Here is a 14,662-nt window from a genome sequence, read left to right on the forward strand (position 1 = left end):
TCCCTTTGTAAATTGCACAACCCGAATTTCAATTACACCTTGGTTTGTACCGGCATGTTGCTCAGAATCTTTCTGAAAGGCTCGCAGAAGAGAAGTGACCTGTTCCTTTATACTGCGAGCATGTAGAAAAAGGGTCAATTTACCTAAATCCTAATGCTAAATGGAAGAAGAAATTGCTTTTTGGAATATTCAGTGTAATTTGTTGCAGGCTACACATTAGATAGCACTTTCTGAAGATGATAGAAGACATTAATTGATTTTGTAGTTCAGTGACACAAGGATAAGTGATTCTCTCAATCATGCAGCTCGGCTCTGAGGCTAGTTTTCATTTTTCTTCTTTTTGATTTGAAAGGTTTATATCAAATATGTAGGAGGCACTTGATGGGAGAAATATACCATGCGGCACATAATTAGTATGATGAATGCATCAGCTAGTGTCTGCCTTTGGTTAACTTACTGGATTTTCATGTAAGTGCATTAGTGCCCTAGCAGGAAAAGCAGCATGTAGATGAGAAAGGAGAGGAAAAGTAAACAAAAGTATTCTTCAGTGTAAAGAGTTGTTTGAAAACTAACACTTAAGTATTATAAAATGAAAAATGGTTTATTTTCTGGGTAATGCTAGTGTCGGTGTGTTTCTCAGTCAATAACTGGTTTTGCCTATTTGCCAACAGATCAATTTAAGAATCCATATAGGATGCAATAATTGTTTAAGATGCAAGTGTTATGGAAACAGATATCAAATTCTTCTTGCCTGGAAATTCAGTCCTAGCAACTTGTGGTCCAGTGGAGAGTGAATAACCACCCTCCACAAACTCTTACTTCCCTCCTTTAGTCTCACAAAGACGCACACAGAACAACTAAACCGCAGTATGCTGAGGACAGGGCTCTGACCCGGTCCTTGGAGAAGCAACGATGGCCAATTTCTAGCTGGTTTTAAAGAACATCTTCTCTTACCGAGCGCTCTGATGCTTAACCAGTATGTATAGTTCTTTCATCCCTGCCTAAATACAGAAAAGAAAAATAATATATTTTATGTATGTTCTTCTCCTTCTAAAAGAAATGGAAGCAAGGGTTAATTTCCTTCATAATCTGTCTCCAGGTTCTAGTCAATAACATAAGGCAATCACTGTTAAAAATAAGTAAATTTTTTCAGTTCCTTCACGCTGCATGCATGGTAGCAAGAAAAGTTAAAATATAACTAAGTGTTGCTCAAACTAGTCATTATATAATTGAATCAACTGGTGAAGATGGTTTTGCAAGTGTGTTGCCTCCCATTTCAAACCTGCGCCTGGGTTCATTTCCACAGGCTGTCATTAAAGTGTGATTGGAGATGTCTTTTTTACACCTCATGGCTGCACTGAGCTTATGCAGTCTTTGCATTTTTATTTTGAGCCGTTCATCTCAGGTTTATGTGGATGTAGCTCTGTGCAGTTTAACTGGACTTATTCCTGACAGGGTGACAGAGAAGGGTATTGCACACACTTTGGTTTTTAACCATGTCTTAGACTTCTGGCCGTGAAATATGATCACTGTTGGAGGCATGTATACGATACAGCTGCAATACTGATGCCTGACCTTATATTTTGATACTTCCCCTATGTTACATGTTCCAAATCAGCTTCTGTTTAAGCTCATCTCTAGGAAGAAAAATGTTTATTAATAGCCCATCTTTTCTCTTTCCCCACATGCGTAAAAGCTAAGCACAGCTAGTAATCAGGACACTGAATCAGGCCTGGCAGTCAGAGAAAGCTTTAGAGATGCTGTGGTGGGTAAGAGAGCTGATCGTAATAATGAGATGAGGAAAGGTAAGTGGAAAAGAAGTGATAGGAAGGTGAATTTCTTAACTCTAAGTAATTGTTACAGGCAGGGACAAAATCACCTGTTGTTTTAAAGTAAGAGGTTTAGCTGTGATCCGTTCGATGTGTTGAAAGCAAGTTTGTACAAGCCTCGTCACCCTGCAAGACAAGATTAGAGAATGAAGTCTGACAGATTGGCAGGACTGAACTATCAAAGACTGAGAAAAAATAACTTTAACAATATAGAGCTAATCTACCACTTTCTAGGCAGCCAGCCTAGAAAAACATAAGACAGGCATGATGATATAACATTTTTTTCAAGACAACATGCTGTATTCTGTACTAGCTGTAAGAACTACTGTAAAGCTGCCAATAGCCTCTGCGGGCAGGAAACTGCAGTATTCAAGCATTATAGTTATATGCATGCAGGTTGTTCTTGTGGAGTCATCAAGATATAAAAATAGGAGTTTCGTGACTGAAAAACTCCCTTTCATGCCTTTGAGTATACACGGTTTTCCATGACATCTGATCATGATTTTGCTAGAAAATATTTTCTTTTCAGAAAATGATAGATAGTTGAAGTTAAAGCACTTTATTCAAAGGCATCTGTTTTATTTAAAAATTGTTTTTGCAATTCATTTTTTAACATTTAGTTTCTTTTTTTTCATTTAATTTTAATTGAACTCAAAGTTAAATAGCATTGCTAAAATAAAATTCTTCAATGCAATGTTAGTGTTAGGATCTTCTTTTTCTTTCCATAAAATTTCTTCAGATTGTTTTACCTTTTTCCTGACTTTGGATTGAAAAATGTTTTGCTATCTCAAATATTTCAAAGCAAGGAAAAAAATTTCAAGACATGCTTGAGATATGTCAGAAATTTAAAGACTCTTAATCAAAATCTCATTTTAGCATATTCTTTCAGTTTCCATGAAGGAATGCTTTTAGTAACTGAGTTCTAATAATGAGAAACTAACAGTAAATGCTCCAAAATTTGCGGTTTGATATTGTGCTTTAGCAATACATCTGCTTTCACAACTTTAAATGTATCTAGTGATAACATCATGCAAACATATGTCGATGTCAAAAACAAATTTGAAGCTTCTTAGAAAAAGGGAGACTAAATCTCTTCCATGTCTGATAGAAAACCTTGTCATAGTTTTTCCTGCTGAACAGAAAAAAACAGGATTGGACAGAAGAGAACACAATTCAATTTCTCTTTTCCAATTACAGTGTAAGGAACAGGAATTAATTTCTGATATCCTAAGGGACAGTTAAGGACATCGCTAAGAAAAGTTATTGAGAAATGTAGCATTTCACATGGCTAGCTGTTGAAATAGGAGATGAGATCTGAAACTATGAACACTTTCCATCACAAAAATAAAATCCAGAACTTCCAGAACCATGTGGTACTGAGTGTTATATCTTCACCAAAAAATGACCTGTATGACTTCAGAAATGTATATTTAAGTTACATATGGTAACGTCATTTCTCATCAGATACGTTTTCATCACCTGATCCACAACTCATATACGTTAAGATCCAAGATGAACATAAAACCTAGTTGCAAAATGTAAGAAAACACTAAAGTTAAGGCTGTCCTTTCCCTTTCATGTCTTTTTTGCACCAAATACTATATAATGCATGAGGCTTGGCATTTTAAAATACCCTGGGTGTTTTAACAGAGAGATAAAATATTGGCTTTTCTTTTTTTCCTTTTTTTCTTTTTTTCTTTTTTCTTTTTTTTTTACATTAAGCTTTACACTATTCTTTTGAAATAGTTTTTTTTTTTTTTTTTTTTTTTTTTTTTGACAAATATAATGAAATGTTAGAGCAGCGAAGTTCTGGAACCTGTATAATGCCAGTTCAGTGTAGAATGTCCATGCTTATCCAACCTGATTTCCTCTTTTGGTCCTCCTTGATTCAGTTAGAGATTTTGAATAGATTTCTTCAGATTTATTCATCAGGCATTTAATCTGTTCTGATTTCATATATGATTTTACGTATCATCAGAAAGATTAAATGCCTGATGAATGGTATGTAAACCCACAAATTAAAAACTTCTCAGAAAATGCTGAGCAAGAAGACCAACTTCACTACTTATTTTAATTTACAGAGATTAGTATTATGTTTTACATTTTTTCAGTTTTCTCTTTGAATCTTTTCCCAAAATAAATAGATCATCTTTTTTTTGGAAAGTATGGAATACTTGCAGACTGGGCAGGAAGTTAGTTACTGCCTGTGGGATGTGGCGAGGTGTTCTGCAATTGCAGCCAGGTTCTGTCATGGTTCAAGAACATGTGTGTAGTCTGAATATGGGGCTTGGAAAGGGGGGTTGAATGATGTGATGCATATGAAGCAAGGTTAGGAACTGGAATACTGAACTGGTACCCAAGTCTGTTCTCGTATAGGACTGTTTAGCTGAGTCCATTCTCAAAAGCATAGAATATAATAAAAAGGCAATATACAGAGTACTGAGCAAAGATTCAGCTACAGTCATTTAAAACAATGTAGTTTTAAAAATTCCTACATTGAAGGGGTTGTTTTAGAAATCTTAATTTTTCGTAAATATACATGTCAAGACATTCCCTTCTCGTATTTTGATTCAGTGCAAAGATAAGTAGAGGTAATGGTATAAAGCTGTACTTGTACATGAAACAAATTATTGTTATTTGTAGTTGAGAGTTCTTTATTCATTTCTGTATGTAGACATCGTTGTTTGGTTTATGCCAGGGACACCATAGCATTTACCTTTGAAAATATCCTGTGTCCTTCCATTCCCTTCAGAATTCTTCCCTAAAGTCAATTAATTTAACCAGAATTTTCTTTCATCCTTTTGGCTCTGCAAATACTCTTGTTATTGTCAGGCAATAATGTGCCAGCTGCACAGGAGAAATATATACCAAACACAAACATTGCATTCAAGGAGAGGATTATAAGTGATGCCTGAAAACCCTATTATCCTTGCAGTGTTTTGCCATTTGACAGGTTTGCACCTGCATGCACTTGTCTGAATTTTCTCTGCTTTATTATCAACATCTCAGTCTTTTAGGTGAGGAATGCACGTAATGATCTGGAAAATGATTTCAGTGTTGTTTAACAGCTGTATGTGAGAATACAGTGTGTGGTACAGTTAACTCTTGTCAGTGAACACCATTGTGAAAACAGGGAAAGCAGAACTGGCTGCAAAATATGGTGTCAAATTAGCCATCCTTTGCATTAGAAACATTAAAACCAGAAAAAGGCAGGTAGGACTGTTACATGTGTTTGTATTTCATTTGTTTGTAAATAAGTTTGTACTTCCTGTTATGTTGCTGGTCTTAAATTTGTGTATGTCTATAAATCAACCGGCTGAAATCCTGCTTTTTGTTAAAAGGAAGTATATATGTATAGGTATATATAGGTTGAGTGATATATTCATAGTCAGTGATGAATAATTCCTTGCTGTATCTCACTGTGTTTGAGATTTAAGGAAAACAGGGAAAACAGCAATGAATTTGCACTGTAACTAGACAGATTCAGGGTAGACATTAGGAAAAGATATGCAAGGCTTGGAATAGGTTGTCTGGTCCAGAAATGACAACATTATCATTGAATGTCTTTTAAAATATGTTATGCAAAGATGTGTCAAGAAAGTTGGAAATAAGGTTTATCCTTCCATGGGCCAGAAAGACATAGATGTTCCTGTGCTTCTTTTCTCTGTGATTCTTTAACTTCGACAGAACAATTTTCAGCAGTGAGATTTAGCATTTGAAACTGATATCCTTATAGATTGGGTCCATCTAGATATGAAAGCATAATTCAGGTTGGTAAAGATGGCTTTTGGTCTTGATAGACACTGTATCATTTTTATTGTTGCGATAGTAATTTTTATGGTGAAAAGCTCACTCCTTGGTTCATAGGAAAAGTGAAACTGAATATTTGTCAGGATATTTACTACATTTATCTTAAAAATGTGAGATTCAAACTTCTCCTTTTTTAAAAATCTGTTACGTGGCAGACAAAAAGTAATGACGATGTTGAGCTGGCTGAGTATTTGCTCTCCTGAGATTTAGGATTTAGCCTAGCCTAGAAAGGACGTGCTGCTCCTGAGCTCTTTTTGAATGAATGGACTGAATGGAGTTCTGACTGTTATATTGTATGTCATGCCCAGTATTTCAGTTTGTCAAAAAGAAGCTTGTTGTATTTTGCCTGTTCAGATACTGGGAAGAGGTGGGAGAGTAACCGGCACTGCAAACTGATTATGAAAGGTTAGAAACCAGAAGAAAGCAAACGAGAATAAAGAGTGTTCCTTTTAACATGGCAGAAATGATCATAGCTGTTGGTAATCTAAATGTGTGTGGGGAAAAATCTGTAATAGTTTCAGTGTATTTCAGTGATTTCTTGAGATGTACAGTGTTCCTGAATAAGCTATGCACAGATGACCTTCTATTACTTTGAACTGCCGAGAACATTAAAAGTTGGTGGGAATTCTTCAGTATTTGTGTAAACATTTCTAGCACATCACAGAACATGATTTGGTTGATATTGCCCATTAAAATATATGCATGCTGAAGTATAATGAGGTTTTCTTTTATTTTCCATTTTGCACTTTTAAAAATAGATCTTATTTCCTATTTAGAAAGTGTAGCCTTAGTAATGAGGCAGAAGTCAGAAGATTGGCATAGCTTTCAGTCTCAAGATGGTAATTGCAGGACTGGAAGCTAAAAAAATCTATTACTAAAAGAAAAATAATATGGAAATCACCGACACACAGTAAATACTCAGTTCTGTAATACAGGATTTGTGAAGTCCCTTTCTCCAGGAACTATACATATCCCAATAGATATATTGTGTCTATATACAGGACTTGGCAATCGGGTCTCAGTTTGCTTTTACTTTACAAATGGGCAGTGTTTGCATTTGTATCTATTTAACAAATGTTTAACAAAATTAACGAACGGATGAGTTCCTCTACCGAGTCTGGTGAGGCAACATGACCACGGTAACTGTTCGTGTCTGTCAGCTTTCCTAAATATTTCAAGCAATTGGTTCTGAGGAGCTTCTAAAATAAAATTACATAAAATGCATGTTTACATTGTAATCCTTGTTAAGTGAACTGGATTTTTTGTTATATTTCATGTTTCATATTTCTCTTTCTCTTTAGATGTCCAGCTGCTGGGAATCATACTAGACATTTTAGTAGACACTCTGGGAAATCATAAAATAGGAATGCTCTGTGCTAGTGCTTAAGGTCAGAGACGGCAGGAGAGTAGTCTACATCCATGGAGGTTTCTTCTGAGTTAGATAAGTAAAGCTCCAATGAATAGTGAGAACTTGTAAAATGCATAGAGTTGGCACCACACATTTTGCAAGGGAAGACATCACGTCATGCTGGCCTTTAGATCATGGCACCTTTCCAAAAAACAAAATGTACTGGAAAATGCTGGTATTCCATGTATGAATTGCAGCAGCCAAACTCTGAACAGAACCTTTCTATGGCTTGAGTATGCATAGCAGAATGGCTACGAACTAACAGGGTTGCTCTGGAGTCAGCTGGCTAGACCATTCCCCTGGTCATTGCTACGTAGTTACTGAGCATTATGACTGTATTTGCACTTACAAATTGAAGGCAGCTCTGGGCCAGAAGCAAGTAGAGTGCAATCATAAATTATAGATGGGGATAGTAGAGATTTAAATGATGGTAACTGGTAATATTGTCCAAGATCTGAAATAATGAATGGTCAAGTCCCCACTTCTACTTTCTACCCTATGCTTTATCAGAGCTAATATTTTTTTCTGTTTTCCACAGAAAGATGCAGTACTTACTTAAGCATGTCTTTTGTATTTTTCTAAAAATCATTCTTACAGATAAAAGTAATGGTAAAGTCAATATTTTGAAATATTATTGCCCAGCGTCAGATTTTTCTGCAATAAGTGGGCACACTTATTTTCAGGACATGCTTCTAAATGACTGTGTTCTAGCATTTGTATTTGAAAATTACAGCTTTTATCTATATTGTCTTGGTATCCTATAAAGGAAACTGTTTCGCAAGGGCTTTTTTTTTTTTTTCCAAAACGATGAGACCAAAATCAAAAGATACAGTGATTTGAGACAGCTTTCAGAAACTTCTAATCTTTTTTTTGAAAAAAAAAATATTAATTTGTTCAGAGCAAAGCAATATATCTGTGTCCTTTGCAAAGTATATATGTGCATCCCATTAAATGACAAGATTCTGAGGATAGATATGTCATTGTCCATGTGATAAATGGCATCTTATATAAAGGGTAACAAAAGTCTGTTCTCCAGTCTTTTGTAAATGGCTTCTGGAACACAATTCATTAAAAAAAAACCCTAAGTGATATTCTATTTATGTAATGGATCGTCTCATAAAGGTTTTATACATGTCAGAATATGTTTTTTTAAGTTTACAGTTCGCCCTTTAGCATTCACGGTATTACTTGTTGTGAAGTCTTGCAAAGAATTTAAAGAGATTATTTAGGATATTACAATCTCTGAGGTCAATTGTCATATGTACAGGAAAATGTTTCCTATAAGATTAAGAAGTTGTTGACATAAATGGACAAGCTCCACTAATGCTGTATCAGCTACTTTGCACCTGTGATGCTTTCTAAACAGCTATCAAGTGCACCAAAAAAAATGCCTGTTGTTTGTTCAGATATGAAATGTCTTTTTATATGCTCCATTTTAGTTTTCACTTGTCTGAGAGTTAGAGCCACCAGGTTTTGCAAATAACTATCCTAGCTTCAGGAAGTATGTTGCTCTTTGTAGGTTTGTGCTGACTTAAACCTATTTCATTTTCGATGTTTCAGTTAATTTGTACTAGATGTGCTTTAGGGAGTTAACATTTTCTTTCACTTACACTGCCATAGTTTGTTTTCTTAAAGCTTTTCTCAGAAGATGCCATTCTAAGTGTCTTCACAACAGACTTCTCTCTCTAGAACTACTTTGTTTAGATATTTATTTGGATGGCTAGCAATGTATTAGAGCAGTGCTGTATGCCCGTGACAGATACCAGGCTTCACTGTGCTGAACTTTCTGCAAAAAGACAAGATGATGGAAGACATTGGACAAAAGACAAAATTTAAAAAAAAGGAGTGAAATTAGAGGTAGATTTTAAGTGAATTGCCAATCCTTAAGAGGAATTAAAGTCTTGAGTTGGCACACAATCTGTTTCCTATCCCTAGCATGTACCTTAGCATGCACATTCACAAATGTCTGGTTAAATCTTTAGGTGTGGTTTGAAGAGGATGTGGAATAAATAACTATAATTATTGGTTAGATTCTCAAGTGCTATAACTACAGTTTTGCTCATATAATGCAGTCTTTCCTGATACAAGCTCCCTTCCCCATTAACTCCTGCAGAATTAACTCCTCATCATCAAATCTAGTACTAGTTTGACAGCTTATCCCTAATCAAGCTAAGAAGCTTTTTGCCTAAAAATAAAGGATAAGATTCTTTACTGATGGAAATCAAAATAGCGTCATTATCCACATATGAAATATGTGGGTATATTCTGGATCAAGATCAACGAAGCGAGCTCCTGCTCACCTTCTTCACATGTGTACCTATATGTACTTATGTCTGATCTTAAGAAGAGCAGACATGAAATACACTTTTGGCAAGCCGTAATTGCTGCATTTTTGGCACAAGAGAATCTCCTGTCCAATCTAATTAGGATTCTTTGTGCCTCGTCCAATTCCATGGATTTTTTAGATTCTCTCCTGATGGGATGAAACTTTTTTTTTTTCTTTTAACCTATAAGTTGTCATACATGTAGGTACACTGTACCCACACTGTACTTTAGGCACAATGTTTGTTACCTTGGGGCATTCTGGAGATGTAGAAAAACAAGCTACAGATACAGGGAAATGCAGATCATAATCAAAGGAAGGTCTTCCTCTGCAAGCATGTGTGAAGGGAACACTAGGAGAATAATCTGTTTCTCTGTTTGCTTTGGTAAAAGAAAAATGGTCAAAGAAATTTACAATGAAGTCTGGTATACTGCTTTGACTCTGTTTTACTTTGCTGAAGCAATTAGAGAGTGGACTTTCATAGCCCATGTTACAGAGCTCAAGAACAATTAGATTTATGAAAATAATTTAGCTTTCATATTAGCTAAGTAACATGAAGGATTGGATTTAAACTATGGCAACCTATTTCCTCTTAGTTGTTAACAAAAGAGTTAACCGTATTCTTTTTTATTTGCCATTCATATTCAAAAGCCACAGTAATAGTCTTATTTAAGGCCGGTCATGTAAAGGAACTTACTGCTGCTGTTGTTGAAAATATGATTTTCTGCTAATCATTTAACTGCTTGCTTTGAATGAGTTGAGATAAACTTTCACATCACCAGTTAAGAGTATGCATTTGGTAAACAGTCATTGATTTTTTTGTACCAAATCTCAAATAAATGCAGTCTTTTTATCTTTTATTTATTTTGTCCTACTGTGAGTGTTTTCTATGAAATGAAGAAAATGCAACAATTACAGAAAAATAGATGTCCTCTTGAAAGGATCTCAGATATGTAGTATTATATGTCCACATTTTTTATTTATTCCAGGTTTACATGAGACAAATATTCACACGAGATAGATACAATTCAGTAGAGTCACTTTGGTTCTACCTTTGGTCTGTTTTCTTGCCCTGTGCAGGTCACTGATTAATTATCCATGGAATTAGATTTATTGAAAATACCATTTTTAGTGTTTCCAGGAAATTCTTTTTTTATATATATTTTTTTACATAATCCAATATGTTTATATTTGTAAAAGTTTTGTATTTCAAATCTTCACCTTTAGTCAAGATGGAAAGCAAATAGTAATATCATGAATTCTGCTAGGATCAGAACTGAAACTTTTCTTCATACTCCTATTGATTACTGTAAGCAATCTTTCAGTAATATCCTGCAGTATTTTGGCATGTCATTCAAGACAGTAAAAATTGCCTTGGGTAAATTTGGAAGAAGATGTAAACAGCTAATTCAGTGCAAATTTGAAGTATTGCAGTATGTTATATTGCCAATGCATAACCAAGCTATGTTGAAGACAGTCAAAATATCCCAGTTATGCAGACTCACTTTATCTTTAATTAACTGCATGCTTTTTTTAAAAAAAATATTATTTATCTACCTTTACAGAGCTTGAGAAGGTACATTTGTAATTGTGCATTCAACTGTATAAATTTTACCCCCATTAGAAGGGGTCATGTAAATAAGTGTGGCTTGGGGTGCTGGTTGCTGATTGATCAAAAAAATTAAGTTGTTAGTTAATAGTTTCAATACTTGTTCATAGAAGGAACTGAAACCTGAAAACTGTTATTGTACTTTTTAAAGACTGTAGCTAAGAAAGGTAGGTAGGAGGAGGAGAAAGGAAAAGAATATTTTATTTGTGCAGCATAGAGATTTGTAATATGCGGTATATAAAATTTTGATGCTTGCGATTTGCTTGATAAAGCAGCATGTCTTTCCTCACTGTGGGATCTAAGACAAAGTCCTGTCTTCCCCAAAGTTGATGGCAAAACTTATGTGAAATTATTCATAAACGAGGCTGTCTCCATGCAGAACTTTTCAGGGAAAACACTTCTATTTTCAAATTTATGCTTGGTCTAATGCACAATAATTTCAAATATAGACAAGGTTCTGTTTCAAAAATGTTTCGATATTAATGCTTCCAGGCTGACTGCCTTGCAGCATAATATAGTCAGTCAAAGCAAAAAAAGAAACAACTCTATAAAATAGTCTCCTCTCGTGAAGTGATCATGTTTTATGTTGTGTCTGACCTTATTACGATTTTGAATTTATCATGGTATGAGGGGTCTCTTAAACAAGCTCCAACACTTCCCTGATTCCGGAGTTGTTTTCTTTGTAGCGGTGCACCTGTGGCAACGGAACAACACAGACCTCTGTTTTCAGCCACGCGTAAGATTTATTGTACCTTCTGGTACAGATTTATCTTTTCTCTGACTAGATCAATATCTAACTCTCAGGTCAATAAATCCTGATTGAATCTCAACAGGAGTCAATAGCTATCTATCAAGTCACCTAACGGGCAAAGATTTTATGGGTGTTGAGCCTAAGAGAGAAAATAACATCTATGAACACACTTAGAAGAAGGTTTATTCTATGATTTCTTAATATTTTATCTAGATACCGTCAATATGTGTATTTTTCTTTTTTTAAGTATTTCAGAAAGTTAAGAGCACAGATGATTTGAAAAATACCAGCATGGGATATGGGTCCTTAGTGTTCTCTTTACCAAGAGTGGTTGCATCATTGCAGGATCAGACTGATACTTTGTTAGAAGTGATAACCATTCAATGAATATATAGATCTTTGTTGCTTACAGTGCTGTTGAAAAAAATATTACAATAGTGTATTATTTTGATTTTTTTTTATTGAAAGACCTGTTAGAAAACCAATTAATCAGTTTTGTAAGGTAGTTTTACCAGTTATTTATGTGTATTTATGTTATATATGTGTATATATAAATATTTCCTCTGATGTACTAAATCTGGTACTGATGCAACTTTCAAAATGAAGAAATTATGCTGATTGGGTTCTGTCGGGTATACAATTTGATGCTTGTGCTTTGAACAGACATGGTTTGAGTGTGATTCAGCTATCTAGGATATTCAGGCAAAAAGTGTTTCACCTCTCCAAATTGAAATACCAGTACTGGTATTTCGTTTGCACTTAAAATTTACGAAGAAGCATTCTTAAGGGTTGAGTAAAGTTGTCCTCTAAATGCCTTACATTATAACAATTACTTAGCAAATCATTCAATATTACTAGAATCTCATTAACATGTTATGCGCGGGTCAAAGAGGCATTGAAGTTAATTGGCGTGCCCATGGGCGAGTAAGGAATAAGTATCATGAGGAGGAAAGAACACATCCTTGGTCTGTTGGCCAAGCAAGCTGAATTATCAATATACTTGAATTACCTGAAATATCTAGACACAATCTGTAATTAATCAGCACATGAAATTTTGTTCAAATGTAGGCTCTTTCCAAGACTGTATGTTACATTCAGTTTTCAGTTATCAGGATGCAATTTTGACCCTATTTGAGAGCTTTCTTTTCATGTCTGTAAACTTTGTCTCTCGTTTTGTCCCTAATATCAAAGAAGTGACCTGCTTTAAATAGAAACCACAATATTATTCAGCATTATGGGCAATTGTGTTAATTACCTCCAAATATTTAGATACATTACTGTATGTTTATTAAAGGCAAAAAGTTAAAATTAATTTAGTCTAATTTAATAAGTAATTGGTGAGAAATGTGAAGTTCAGTCTATGACTCCATCTTTGTTTTTATTTCCATTACTAAGGAAGTACTGAAGAGCTGTGGATTCTGGGTAAAATATATTATAATTAATATGAAATAGATATTGCTATGAATATTAATATTGATATGAAATATAAGCACTTTAACCGTCAGCTCTTATATTACCTTTTTAATTCAAATGACAGATTAAATAAATTTAATGTGAATAGGTAGGTGGCATTATTACATGTAGTGTTTGCTACTGATAGCAATGACTGATATTTTGAGAGAGGGGCATTGTCAAATTTGTGAATATAAGCAGGCTGTTTTCAGTTAGTTCTAAGCTCTGTCTTTTTTGCCAAATGGGATTTCCTTCCTACTTAATGCATCCACTTTTTACTTAATTGTTTTGTTCATCTCTTGTCATATGGCTATTCCTTTTTACCAAGGATTAAATATACCCCTGAGAAGTTTATACTCTTAAGAAATCACCCTTAATGAGTAATTTCCTCCCCTCCACCCTTCTGTGCCCTTGCCTTATCTTCGTAGATATCATTTGCTTGTCTGCCTATTTGGAAAATAATCTGTTACGGAGAAATCTTCCATATCCAGGCAACAGTAAGGTTATTTGTTAGTCCAATATATCTGGATATATGTTGTAGCTACTTTAAGCATACTACTGTAAATACTTATTTATACAGCCAGCATTCACTATCAGTTTTGAGTAAACAGATCACCAACTTGTTTTTATGTTGTTTTTGTGTGGTTTGTTTTGTTTTCTGATTAGAACACGGAATCTTTGTTTCTTTTAAACACTTTTTTAAATGAATTGTCAAAAAAAAAAGAAAAATTAAATTTCAACACAATAGGAGCATTACACTCCTTCAGGCTTACCTCATGCTGCTTTACCTGCAGGGCACACCTCCTGCAATGGTAGTAACACATCCCATTTTGATATCAAGAATTTGATTGTTTAAGATGAAGAGTTTGACCATGCAACCCTGTTTGCACCTAACCATATGTATCTTCAGAACTGTAGAAATGTCACTGTTTCAGGTTTTGATTCAATGGAAATGACCACTGAGTGCAAGACCATTTTAGTAATCTCTGTTCTAAATTGAATAAAGACTTTATCATGCACACGTATGCAGAGAGCTAGTATATAGTGGCATGTTTCTACCAGATACATGACTATTTTTTATTTAAGCCAATCTTATTAAGGCTTTCTTTTAGTCCTCCACTTTTCATCTCCAATGGTTTTCAGTGGAGAAAAATAAAATCCTTAATAACAAAGAAGCAATTTTAGGAGTGGTCAAAACTTTCAGATAGAGGATTTCCATGAAAGAAAGTTTAACTCTTATTTTGTTTTCTGAAAATTCTTAGGAATTTATCACATACAATTAATATTTCAAAAGAACCAACTTACATGTATTCAGAAGGGCATAGCAATTTGATAAATGTATTCTGGAAAAATATAAATCAGGCCTTTAATGACAACTTTTCAGAATCTGCACCTCAAAAAAAAAGGTGGAATTTTCATATTTTTTCTGAAGTTATAACCTAGATAATGTTAGTTTGAGTCTTCTGGAAAGAGGATTAGA

General features: G+C 34.5%; 1 protein-coding gene across 2 annotated transcripts in view; it reads left to right on the plus strand.

Annotated features, from left to right (window-relative positions):
• CDH18 (cadherin 18) overlaps positions 1–14,662 on the plus strand; it is a 211,482-nt gene that overhangs the window by 133,717 nt on the left and 63,103 nt on the right. The window lies entirely within an intron of this gene.

The sequence above is a fragment of the Tinamus guttatus genome, unplaced genomic scaffold (assembly GCF_059628265.1).
Source record: "Tinamus guttatus ecotype Peru unplaced genomic scaffold, ASM5962826v1 Tinamus_guttatus_pri_ptg000222l, whole genome shotgun sequence".
Taxonomy (NCBI): Eukaryota; Metazoa; Chordata; class Aves; order Tinamiformes; family Tinamidae; genus Tinamus; species Tinamus guttatus.